Here is a 13,228-nt window from a genome sequence, read left to right as displayed (position 1 = left end):
ACCGCTTTGCTCAGCACCTCTTATAGCGTTGCTAGTTGCAGGTGAAGATTGGAGACCATTCCTTGTAGGAACATTGATTATTATTGGGATATCATTATATTATCTTGTTATCTTAATGCATCTATATACTTGGTAAAGGGTGGAAGGCTCAGCCTTTTGCCTAGTGTTTTGTTCCACTCTTGCCGCCCTAGTTTCCGTCATATCGGTGTTATGTTCCCGGGTTTTGCGTTCCTTACGCGGTTTGGTGATAATGGGAACCCCTTGACAGTTCGCCTTGAATAAAACTCTTCCAGCAATGCCCAACTTTGGTTTTACCATTTGCCACCTAGCCTTTTTCCCTTGGGTTTCGCGGACTCAAGGGTCATCTTTATTTTAACCCTCCCGGGCCAGTTCTTCTCTAAGTGTTGGTCCAACCGAGCGATGTCCGGAGCTACCAGGGGCAACTCTGGGCTGGCCTACCCGACGTCTTGCTCATCCGGTGTGCCCTGCGAATGAGATATGTGCAGCTCCTATCGGGATTTGTCGGCACATCTAGGTGGTGTTGCTGGTTTAGTTTTACCCTTGTCGAGGATGTCTTGTAGAACCGGGATACCGAGTCTGATCGGAATGTCTCGGGAGAAGGTTTATCCTTCGTTGACTGTGAGAGCTTGTGATGGGCTAAGTTGGGACTCCCCTGCAGGGATTTGAACTTTCGAAAGCCGTGCCCACGGTTATGGGCATATGGGAATTTGTTAATATCCGATTGTAGATAACATGAACCTTAACTTAATTAAAATGAATCAACCGCGTGTGTTATCGTGATGGTCTCTTCTCAGCGGAGTCCAGGAAGTGAACACGGTGTTTGAGTAATGCTTGCCGTAGGTTGTTCTATAGTTCTTCGTTCGTGCTTTGCCTTCTCTTCTCGCTCTCTTTTGCTGTAGCGACCCGACTCGGTAAGAGTCGAAGTCTCTATGCTTACCATGCTAGTCCCTGGATCGACTTGCTAGCACACAGTACTCGATGAAATAACAGAAATAACACACATATCTTTATTACATCAATAGTCCAGGAGCAATACATTTATTACAAAATAGGGCATAAAGCCAATAAGTAAATACCGCGGAAGCGAAGAAGTAAATGAGTCCAACTCCACGAGCAAGGTTGAGTGTAGAACATCGACCTATCGCCCCTTAATCCTCGTCGGATATATCTGCAACGTGATAATTTGCAGCCAAATGGGTCAGTACATTAAATGTACTGGCAAGTCACATCATAGTGTAAAGAACCTACTTGTACATGCAATTTGGCTGGTGGAAAGCTCTAAGTTTAGATTTTTTTGCATAAAGCTAGTTTTTCCCTATTAGAAAAGATTGTTATTCTACTACTACACATTTGCATAGGATGTGTTGGCAAAGTCCAACTCCATCCGTCCCCAAGTTTCATTTAAAACCCAACTGTTTAATTAAAGGTGAGGAGATCTTCCGGCATTTTCACTACTAGATGCTCAAGATGTCCGTAACCGGGGACATGGCTAATCGATTAGGTTGACACTCTGCAGAGGTTGCGCACTTTTCCCCACAAGACTTGACCACCTCCATGATCGGAAGACCGAGACATAGTCTTTCGAAAATATTCCCCCTTAACCCACGGATAGGCCGGTACACCTACATCATTCTACATCTACTAGCCCATCCCGAAAGGGGTCACACTAACTACTCGACTAAACCAGAGCCCATATTGTCTTGTGGCTGCACACGTAAGCTTCTAGACATGAGAATACGATTGATCTCTTTGAGCCTGAGCAGACGGTCCACTAGTGGTGCACCACCATGGAATTCCCATGCGTGCCCATGGAATTCCCATGCGTGCCCCACTAGTGGATAGATCTAAACAATACAAAGAATTTGCCGTTGGTTTCATCAAATTTGGATCTACGGTTAAAAATTTATGGCTAATCTAAGCTCAGGGACTAATCTATGATAAAAAGGACTAAACAGTGAAGAAAACTATCGCAAACAGGTCCATGGCCACGTGGCGGCTCCTGGCTGGCCGAGCAGCGTCCGCTGCGGAGGCTATACGGCGAACGACCGCTAAATAAGAAAAAACAGCAGCGGCGGCTAACTAAATAAAACCGACACTCCTTTTAAATAAAACCGCACGGTCTAAAGGAAACCGACCGGTAGTTTTTAAAATAAAAACCGCGGTTAAGCGCATACCAGGTCAACTAAAAAAACAACTAACCTAATCAAATCCAGGCCGTTGGTGACTGATCTAATGGGCGAGGGTGGGGCGGCGGCTTACAGCGGGTGGTGGTGGCCGGCGACGAGCAGAGGACGGCGGCGGCGGCTCGGGTCGAACGGGGCGGCGGCTACGGCGGGTCCCGGCATCGGTGAAGAAGACGGGGAGGTGCGGATAAGCTCTATCCAAGCGCGAGGCGGGTGGCGGTTGTGGCGACGAGGCGCGGATGTTTATCCCGCGCCGTGCGGGAGGTTGGGGACGAGCTGACGAGGCAGGGCCCGCCTGGCAGTGGTAGCGGCGGTAGCGAGCGAGAGGGGGCGCGGGCGGTCGACCGGTGCGGAAGGCGTCGGGCGCTGGCCTTGGGCCAAATGGCCAGCTGGGCCGGCTGGCCTGGCGCGGCTGGCTAAGCGCGCGCGCCCCTGGGCCGAACTGGTTTCGGTCCAAGCAGGTGAGTGCGTGTGTCCGTGTGTTTTTTTAAACCTAAGACTAAAGTGTCCCTAAACAATTCAAATGAATTAATAAAAACACCACAATAATTTCTAAAATAACTATGCAATATTTAGAGCCTAATGAACATTAACTTAAGCATAGAACATTTTGAAAATATTTTCCTAATGCAATTAATGCACTTTTTGCAAATAAAATAAATACCAATAAACTCCAAAACATCAAATAATATTCAAAATAAAATTTCCCACTCTTTTATATTTTGAGGAAGTCATCTTATCCCCTCTCATTTCTTTTTCTCGAGTGGAAAGTATATTATTTGAACATAAAAAACTCCATAATGCAAAGAAATATGATATGCATTGAATGATTCTATTAACATCCAAATTTAATAAAAATTGGGATGTTACATTTGCGAACAGGTTAGCCACCATATATGCTAGTCGCTTGCTGCAGCTCCACATATTACCTTGCCTTACCTATAAGCTTAAATAGTCTTGATCGCGAGGGTGCGAGATTGCTGAGTCCCCGTGGCTCACAGATTACTTCCAAACCAGATGCGGGGCCCGATGATTCCGTTCCAGATTATGCGCTTGAGCTCAAGTGGGAGTTCGGTGAAGCCTCCCGTCGTTACTATGTGTCTTTCCCTGATGATCAGTAGTGGTGCCCAGTTGGGGTGATCGGGACCATGTCGCATGCTGGGGTTGATCTTTTATTTTGGTACCATAGTCGGACCATGAGTATATTGGATGATTGTAATGTTATTCATGTACTTTGTGTGACGTGGCGAGTGTAAGCCAACTATGTACCTTTTCCCCTATTATCTATTTACATGGGTTGTTGTGAAGATTACCTTACTTGCGACATTGCTTTCAATGCGGTTACGCCTCTAAGTTGTGCTTCGACACGTAGGAGATATAGCCGCATCAAGGGCATTACACTCGACCTCTTCTTCAACCTTCGGGCTCCGAGATCGCCGGTGACCCCGTGCTCGACTCGCTGCCTCCCCGAGCTCTCCGAGGTCACCGCTGCACTCGTCGTGAGCTCCTCTTTCTTCTCCCTCTAGCGTCGGTGGGAACGACACCTATGGGATCACAAGAATCCCTACTGTGGTTAGCGGGGCGTGAGGTCGTGAGAAGAGCGGATCTAACAGGTAGCACATGGTTCGTTTATCCAGGTTCGGGCCACGAGGATGCGTAAAACCCTACTCCTGCTTTGGTGGATTGTATATCTGTGTTCTTGAGCTAGCTATGGGGCGTGAGGAGCTCCAAAAAGCCGAATCCTTCTCCTGGTTGCCTCGGGCCTCCTTTTATAGAAAAAAGGGGTTGCCACAGTGGCACACAGGAGGTGGAAAGGGTACAGTCATGCGAGGTTATCCCTCGCATTACATGACAAGGTGCATTTAATGCGTCTTGCTTAGGTGTCCTTACATTATCGGGGACGGGGGAGAAACCTGTCTTGTCTGTCGCCGCTCCTTCTTGTGTCGACACGCGCCCTTGCCAGCGATGCGTGAGATGACACGTAGGTTGGCAGGCAGCTGAGGTGGCGCAGTGGTGGGTCTTCACGAAGATCTGCATGCCGCCACGCAGGTGCCTGCCCAGCTGGTTGGGTCGGCAGCTGCATGCATGCGGTGGTGGAGGTTTAGTCGGCGTGGGCCTGATGGTGGCCCCGCGGGTGTCCTCGGGAAGGGCCTTGTCGGGGCCCCGGCAAGGGTCTTGCCGAGGCGCCTGCTGTCATCCCCGGCAAGGCACTTGCCGGGGGCCTTGTGGTCTTCCTGGGCTGGGATCCCACCAAGGGTTGTCATCTCCTTAGTGCGTATCTGATCTTGGATGTCTTCACGAAGATCTGCATGCCGCCATGGGGATGTCTCCCCAATCCTTGCCTTTTGGGGGCAGTGGACTCAAGGGTGATTTGCTCCGTAGGCGCGGGACGAGTCGCCGCGGCAAGGGTCTTGCCGGGGCTGCTAGAACTGTCTCCCGGCAAGGATCTTGCCGGGGGAGTCCGCTTCGTCCCCTTTGCTCTTCGTGGTCTTGGCCTTGGCGTTGTACTAGTTCTCTTGAGCTTCGGTCTTACCCTGGCTCACCTCCCTTGCCTTGCTTGATGTGGTGGTGCCCGTGGCTCAGACTGCCCGTGCATAGTTATAGGGGTACAAAAAGTGTACCCTTCTTTTTGTACACCGACAGGAGCCCCCGGGCCTGGGCCACACATAAGCGCAACACGTTGTTGGGCTAGGCCCAAAAACGGTGCGCCGGCAGGCGGGGCGGTTTTTACCGCGGTAAGGTTCTTCACGCGCTGCGCTTCCCACGACTCCCGCGCGTGGCGCAGCGTGGGGAGGCGCGTGTGACGTGGGCGGCATGCGTGGGGTTGGTTCCCGTAGGCATGCGTCACATCGTAGTAAAGGGGAGGTTCACGCCCTTCCCCATAAACGGAGGGAGGCGTGGAGGCGCGGCCCATTTACTGAATGAGGCTGAGGCGCGGTCTTCAAGGCGTCCACTCCCCATGATCACGGGGTGGGGAGTGGTCGTCTCACCCGTCCCCTCGGTTCTGCACATCCGCCACGTGTCTCCCATGCGGCTGGGGTGGCAAACGGTGGAGGCGGGAAATCGGGCCGTCGTTGGTTGGGGCGGTGGGTCGGTCCTGGCTCCCTGCGCCTTCCGTATCTTGATTGTCCAAGCGGGGCGACCGTGCCCCAACCCCGATCCTTTATAAAGAGCGGGAGGGGGGATGGCGTCCCACATTCTTTCATCTTCTTCTTCCTTCAGCTTCTGCTCCTCCCTTCCATCCGTCATGGAGAGAGGGAATCCCGGTCCTTCAACAGTGGCGGCGAGGGTCGCCGCTCGACAACGCATCCTTCCTTCTCCTGCGCCTGCGGTGGCAGAGCCAGCCGCGAGGGAAGGGGGAGGGGGCGAGGCCGTGGGCAAGGCCGGGGCGCTCGGGGAAGAGGAGGACGGGGCGGCGCGTCGGCCTCGCCTCTGCCAGCGGCTCCTCCTTCAATGGAGGGCCATGTTAGGGATGACCCTTGTGAGTTCTTCGTCAGGCTGCGCCGGCCGCCGCGCCGTCGCCTTCGTCTCCCGACTCCATTTGCGCGGGAGATGGAACTGGATCCGCCGAAATCGTTGCGGCTGCTCATGAGGGGCTGCGGGATCAGTGGCACGCGGGTCCGCGTCAACTTCCCCGCCCCTCACATGATGTATTTTTGTCGGGGATGGAAGACGTTTGCTCATATCCACCGCTTGACGGAGGGGCTCACTCTCCATTTTAAGCTGATGGAAGGCGGCCTTCTCTCCGTCAAGGTCTTCGGGTGCTTTGGGACCCGTGCAAGATGCTGCGTGGAGAGCTCTTCTGATAGTGAAGATTCCTCCTAGGGCGGGAGTGACGAGGAGGACAGCGACAGCGACGACGAGGGTAGTAGGCGGCAGGATTACGGGTCCGATTAGGTGTCGGGTGCTGCTCCGTGCGGCACCGGCGACCCCATCATCCGCGTTGCCGGCTCCCTGAACTTCTCGGGGTCGTCTCCTTGGGCGGCTGGCGTTGGGAGGCTGCGGAAGTGGAAGAGGGCGGGCGGCAAGGCCGTCAAGTCGGAGTACGCGGGCACCGATGCCTTCGACGCGAGCTGACGTCCTGCCGCCTCGTCTTCGAGCTCTGTTTCCGGTGCCGCCATCACCATCCAGCCTTTGGACAGCCAGCAAGATGTTCTCTTGGTGTCTTCTGCCACCCATAGCTCGCCTAGGCGCTCCTTTTGTCCTTTTCGCCTCCTTGACCTGCCTCCTAAGGAGAGGGACAAGAAAGAGATTACGGGCACCTTATCTCTTTTTAGTTTGTAAGCCTTCGGGCCTTTGCTGAATTTAAAACTTGTAATCCCATCATTCATGTTTTTCATTCCCTATGGAATGTACCTGAGTGGAATGTTTTTTTTAATGAAAAAGGGATGCTTGCCGGGTCATTTGTTTGCGGGTGGAACCCACGACAAGGAGTAAATCCTTGATATCTTCAAGATAAATATTTCCTTGCCCGGCAACAGGCCTTGCCGTCTCCCCACTTCGCTCGACCTTCCTCACGCCTTTGGCGGAGGCAGGGATGAGGCGGGTTCAGGCTCCTTGTTTCATCCTTTCGCTGCCGCGACTACGACCCAACTTGGCCCCAGGAACGAGCCCTAGGGCCTAGAGTTAGGGGAGCATGGTAGCTTAGGGGAAAACGAGGTTTCACATACCTCAGTCCATAATGGAATGCATGATAAGGGATGAAGAACTTATCTGAAGCTGCAGTCCCTGGCAACCCTGGTTCGCCGTGGGTGAATCTTTGCTCTTGCAGCCCCCGGCAATACTGGCTTGCCGAGGGCTAGATGCTGGTCTGTTCCTCTTTTTTTTCCCCAAGTGGTTCGGCATGGATATCTGTGTGTCCTGTGAACCAAAGAAGACAAAAGAAAGACAAAGAGACGCACACTCGACCTCTAAGCTAGGGGTTAGTCGCCGCTAAGAACTATCAACCCGAACCAAGGATGAGACTCGACCTAGCATGCATGCTATAACTTAGGGCGCCAGCGCTTCATTTATTTATGCTCAGGGTCTGCGCCTGGCTTTGTACAGAGGGTTACATGCGTCATCGGCAAGGCTCGTACAAAAGGTGGCTTGCCGGGGGGCCCGGCAAGCCGCGCCTCACGGGTAAAACTTGCGAAGATGCTCAATGTTCTAGGAGTTACTCACCGGAACGGCATCTTCGGTCTCCAGGCAGACTGCGCCGGGCCTGGTGACTCGTATTACCCGATAAGGGCCTTCCCACTTTGGCGTCAACTTGTTGGAATTCTTGGCCAATTGAACGCACCGAAGAACAAGGTCGCCTTCCTCAAGGCTTTGGGCATGAACCTTGCGGCTATGGTAGCAGCGCAAGGCTTGCTGGTAGCGCGCTGCTCTCACAGCCGCCCGAAGACGATCTTCCTCGAGGAGCATTGCGTCATCTTGCCGCAATTGCTCTTGCTCAAGCTCGTCATAAGCGAGTACTCGAGGTGACCGGTATATGAGTTCCATGGGGAGAACTGCTTCTGCCCAGTATACCAGGGCAAAGGGTGTCTGGCTAGTGGCTCGATTTGGTGTCGTTCTAATTGACCAAAGAACCGCCGGCAATTCATCAATCCAGCGCCTTCCACTCTTGCACAGTCTATGAAAGGTCTTTGTCCTCAGGCCTCGCAGTACTTCAGCATTTGCCCTCTCAGCTTGACCATTGCTTTGTGGGTGAGCAACGGAAGTGAAACAGACATTGCTGCCGAGGTCTTGAATATATTGCATGAAGGTGTGGCTTGTGAACTGCGTGCCGTTGTCGGTGATAACCCTATTGGGTACACCAAAACGGCACACCAGTCCTTTGAAGAACTTGACGGCTGACTGTGCTGTGACCTTCCTCACTGCTTCCACTTCTGTCCACTTTGTGAACTTGTCGATTGCAACGTACAAGTGCTGAAAGCTCCCGACAGCGCGGGGGAAAGGGCCCAGTATGTCGAGCTCCCAGACCGAGAAAGGGCAGGAGAGAGGAATGGTTTGAAGGGCTTGAGCTGGCTGATGAAGCTTCTTTGAATGGAACTAACACACTTCACACCTGGGGACTAGTGTCGTCGCATCCTGGAGGGCGGTGGGCCAGAAGAAGCCTTGCCGAAATGCTTTGCTGACAAGGGCCCTTGACCCGATGTGGGATCCACATATGCCTCCATGTATCTCCGCCAACAGCCCCAGTCCTTCCTCTCGAGGGATACACTTCAATTTCACGCCGTTCGGCCTCTTTCTATACAGGACGTCATCGACGAACTAGTACATAGTAGAGCGACGGGCTACTTTTTCCGCTTCTTCCTACTCCTCGAGAAGTTCCCCTGTTTGGAGGAATCGGACGGTATGTTGTGCCCACGCTGGAGCCTGGGGCTCGACGGCGAGGACTAAAGGCATTTCCTCCGCTACAGGAGCGGCTGTCTCGATGGCAAGAGCTTGATGCTCTGTTGGAGCTAGCCGTCCCGTGGCGGGCTCAGTGTCTCCGGCAACATCCTTGCCGGCGGCTCCGGGGAGCTCGGCGGGAAATACTTGTCGGGCCCTGATTTTCTCCTCTTGTTCTGCTCTGTTGATTGATCAACGGATGGCTGAGTTAGCCGAAGCACAAAGGTACCTGGTTCCACAGGTAGCTTGAGGGCAGCGCGTTTTGACAGGTAATCGGCGATATCGTTCTCCGCTCGGGGAACGTATTCTGCCTGTATACCGTCAAAACGCTCTTCTAGCTTTCTCACTTCATCGAAGTAGGCCTTCATCAACGGGCTTTGGTAATCCTTGTTGACTTGCTTGACCACAAGCTGCGAGTCGCCTCTGACGACGAGTTTCTTGATTCCGAGGTCCGCCGTGATCCTAAGACCGGCAAGCAGCCCTTCGTACTCAGTCGTATTGTTTGTTGACACCTCCCTGGGGAAGTGCATCTAGATCACGTACTTGAGGTGCTGTCCGGTGGGTGCAACAAGTAGTACGCCAGCCCCGACGCCCTGTAAGGAGAAAGCTCCATCAAAGTACATGATCCAGTCGCAACTTGCCTCCTTGTCGGGGAGAGCAGTCTCTTGGGTTTCTTCGTCAGGTGTCGCGGTCCATTCTGCAACGAACTCTGCGAGGACTCGGCTGTGAATCGTCGAGGTACTCTCAAACTTGAGGCCAAAGCTGGACAGTTTCAGTGCCCACTCCACGATCCTTCCCGTTGCGTCTGGATTGTGCAATATCTGTTGCAGAGGGACGCGAGTGACAATAGTGATTTCGTGCGCCTGGAAGTAGTGACGCAGCTTCCTCAAGGCCGTAAGAAGGCCAAAGAGCAGTTTCTTCACACCGGAGTACCTCGATCTAGCCCCCTGCAGGAGGGAACTAACAGAGTAGACCGGGTGCTGCATCATTTTGTTCTTCGGCGACACTTCAATTGGCTGCGTCATCTCGGCATCGGTGGCATCGAGCTCCGTCGCTGCTATTACCTCATCATCAATTTCTCTCTGTGCCACTAGTGTGGCGCTGACCACCTGGTTCGTTGCCGCCATGTACAGCAGCAATGGTTCCTCTGGCCTAGGCGCAACTACTATCGGCGCGGAGGAGAGGTACCTCTTCAAATCTTGTAATGCTGCTTCGGCTTCTGGCATCCACTCCATCGGGCCCGCCTTTTTTAAAATCTTGGAAAAGGGAAGGGCGCGCTCAGTGGACTTGGAAATGAACCTGCTCATGGCAGCAACACAACCAGCAAGCCGATGCACATCCTTGACACTCTTGGGCGCTTCAATCTTCTCTATAGCTTTGATCTTGTCCGGATTGGCCTCTATCCCACGCTGTGACACAAAGAACCTGAGAAGCTTGCCAGACGGGACGCCAAAGACACACTTCTCAGGGTTCAGCTTGAGATTGATCTTGCGTAGGTTTGCAAATGTTTCTTGTAAATCTGATATGAGGGTTGCCCTGTTCTTGGTTTTGACCACTATATCATCCATATAAGCCTCCATATTTCTATGGAGCTGGGGTTCAAAACCAATCTGGACCGCCCTTGCAAATGTTGAACCAGCACTCTTCAACCCGAAAGGCATCCGTATAAAGCAATACATACCACATGGGTTGATGAATGCCGTTTTCTCTTCATCTTCCCTTGTCATGAAGATCTGGTGGTAGCCGGAGTAGGCATCGAGGAATGACAACAGATCACACCCAGCTGTGGAGTCAACAACCTGGTCGATGCGCGGCAACGGGAAGGGGTCTTTGGGACAAGCCTTATTAATATCTGTGTAATCAATACACAGCCTCCACTTCCCATTTGCCTTGCACACTACCACCGGATTGGCCAACCACGTTGGATGGAGCACTCCTCTTACCAAACCCACTGCTTCCAATTTCCGGATCTCCTCTGTGATGAACTCTTGTCGTTCCAAAGCTTGCTTTTTGACCTTCTGCTTGACGGGCCGTGCATGAGGGCAGACAGCAAGGTGGTGCTCAATCACCTCCCTGGGAACGCGGGGGATGTCGGATGCTTGCCATGCAAACACATCGACATTCGCCTGCAGGAAGGTGACGAGCGCGTCTTCCTATTTGTCGTCAAGGGTGGAGCTTATGGTGAAAGCTCCTCCCGTGCCGTCCTCCTTGACAGAAACCTTCTTGGTTCCCGGCGGTGTGGCCCTGGACTTCTTGTTTCTGTCGGCGGAGCTCTCTGGCACGTCCCCGACGGGAGCGCTACACTCCGAAGAGGTGCGCTTGCCGGAGTGGGTGCCTGAGGTCTCACCGGTCTTCTTCTTTCGCCTTCCCGGGGCTCCAGCGGAAGGAGCAAGCGCCTTAGCAGTGGCGGCTGCTGCAACTGCTTGTTGGTAGAGTTGGTCAGCGCAAATTAGCGCATCCTTCTTGTCTGACGGGACGGTGATGATCGTCATAGGCCCCGGCATATTCAGGGTGTTATAGGCGTAATGTGACGCCGCCATGAACTTGGCCAGCGCTGGGCGGCCAAGGATCCCGTTGTAAGGCAAGGGGATCTTGGCAACGTCGAACACAATCCTTCCTGTCCTGTAGTTCAGATCACTCCCAAAAGTCACGGGCAGCGTGACCTTTCCCTTTGGTTGACTTCTTCCCTGGTTGACCCCCTGAAACGTGCCCGTCTTTTCAAGGTCTTCATCAGGAATCTACAATTTTTCGATCACGGCAGGCGAGATTAAGTTCAGACCAGCCCCGCCATCGACTAGCATCTTTGTCACCTTGAGGTTGCGTATTGTTGGTGAAACCAACAATGGCAAGCACCCGACTGCAGTAGTGTGATCAGGGTGATCCTCAGTGTCAAAAATGATAGGTGTGCTGGACCACTTCAGCGGCCTTTGGGCATCAAACGATGGTTCCGCCGCTGTAATCTCACGCGCCCACTGTTTAAGCTGGCGGTGAGAGGTATGCAGCAAGGCGCCGACATCGACGCACATGGCCTCTGTAGCTTTCTGAAATTCTTGGTCACCAGACTCATCGTCCTCTGCGTGATCATTGTCTTCTGGCTTTTTGTCACGGCCCCGGGCGGGCCTCTCCTGCTATTTATCTTTGCCGCGACGGCCCGACTGGCCATTTCGCTTCTTGCCGGACCCCTCAGCACCGTCCTGGCCTTTCTCCTTGTCCCGCCTCTCATATTCAGCCCTCTGCTTCTCAGCAAGGAGCTCAACCTATCGACAGTTCTGGAGATCATGGCCTTTGGTGCGATGGATCTTGCAGTATTGCTTGTCGGAGTTTCCTGGCTTCTCGGCAGCCGCCAAGGCCCGGCAGGCGACACATCCGGCAATTTCCTTGCCGGCGTCATCTGCCTTGGTTTTCTTGGCGGAGCCGGCGTCATCAGATCCCTCGACGGCAAGCACAGCCTTACCTTTGCGCTTCCTGTTGCGGCGCCTGCCTTTCTTCGCCGGAGCAGCAGTATCCTCATCTGAGGAGTCGGTTTCCATGCCGGCATCTTCGCCGGGGTACTTCCTTCCCTCTTCAGCTCGGGCACATCTGTCAGCAAGAACATAGAGTTCTGCCACATCTTTCACCTTGTTCATTGCTAGTTCTTCACGCATCTTGCGGTTACGCACGTTCTGATGGAACGCGCTGATGATGGTGGCAGGGTGAACATCAGGGATATTGTACTGTACCCGGCTGAACCTCTGTATATACTTGCGCAGACTCTCGCCTCCCTTCTGGGGAATGACATGTAGGTCGCTTGCTTGGCCATGGGCTTGGTGACCTCTAGTAAAGGCGCCCACAAACTCATGGCACAAATCCGACCAGGAGGAAATAGAGTCTACCGGCAAGTGCATCAACCACGACATGGCGTTGGGTTTAAGAGCCAATGGAAAGTAATTCGCAAGCACCTTATCGTCGCGGGCTCCGGCGGCTTGCATCGCGATGGTGTAGATGCTGAGGAACTCAGACAGGTGAGTCTTGCCGTTGTACTTTTCGCCAACGTCAGGTTTGAAGGTGCGGTGAGTGGGCCACTGGAACTGCCGCAGCTCACGGGTAAAAGCCGGACAACCTACCTTGTAAGGTAGGCCTCCAGGGCTCTCCGGGGCCGGGTGGTTCACAGCAGGCCCTGCTCTCCTGTCTGACTGGTGGCGCACTCCGCGTCGGCGCTCGATAGTGGTTTGAGCGTCTTCATGGGCTCGTTCCCGAAGAACTTGGCGCTGGTCACAGTGGGTCCGCGGGTCAGACGATGCTATGGAGATGTCATCGCCCGCGACATCGCGATGAGCCGGCGTCTGCGGTACCGGATGGGGAAGAGGTGAATGCACCGTGGTCGCGGCACCGCCGGCTTTTCCGCCACTAGTCCGCGGGACTCCATCGGAGCGTCGACCCGAGGGCCTCACCGGACTTGGTTCGTCTTTGTTGGCCACCGCAACAAGGCTTCGGATAGTGGCTCTCCATTCGTCGAGTTTCCCCGTAGTGGGAGGAAAATCGAGGAGTAACTGCGCGCGCGCCAGGGCCTCTGCTGGCGTCGATGGCAGCGAAACCTGCACGGATCATGACGCGCTTCGACTTCTGACCATGTCAGAAGGAGCTCTATCATGACCCCGCGGTCGCATGCC

Source organism: Triticum urartu, chromosome 7A (assembly GCF_056163025.1).
Source record: "Triticum urartu cultivar PI428250 chromosome 7A, HENAU_Tu73, whole genome shotgun sequence".
NCBI lineage: Eukaryota > Viridiplantae > Streptophyta > Magnoliopsida > Poales > Poaceae > Triticum > Triticum urartu.
Note: the sequence above shows the minus strand (reverse complement) of the source record.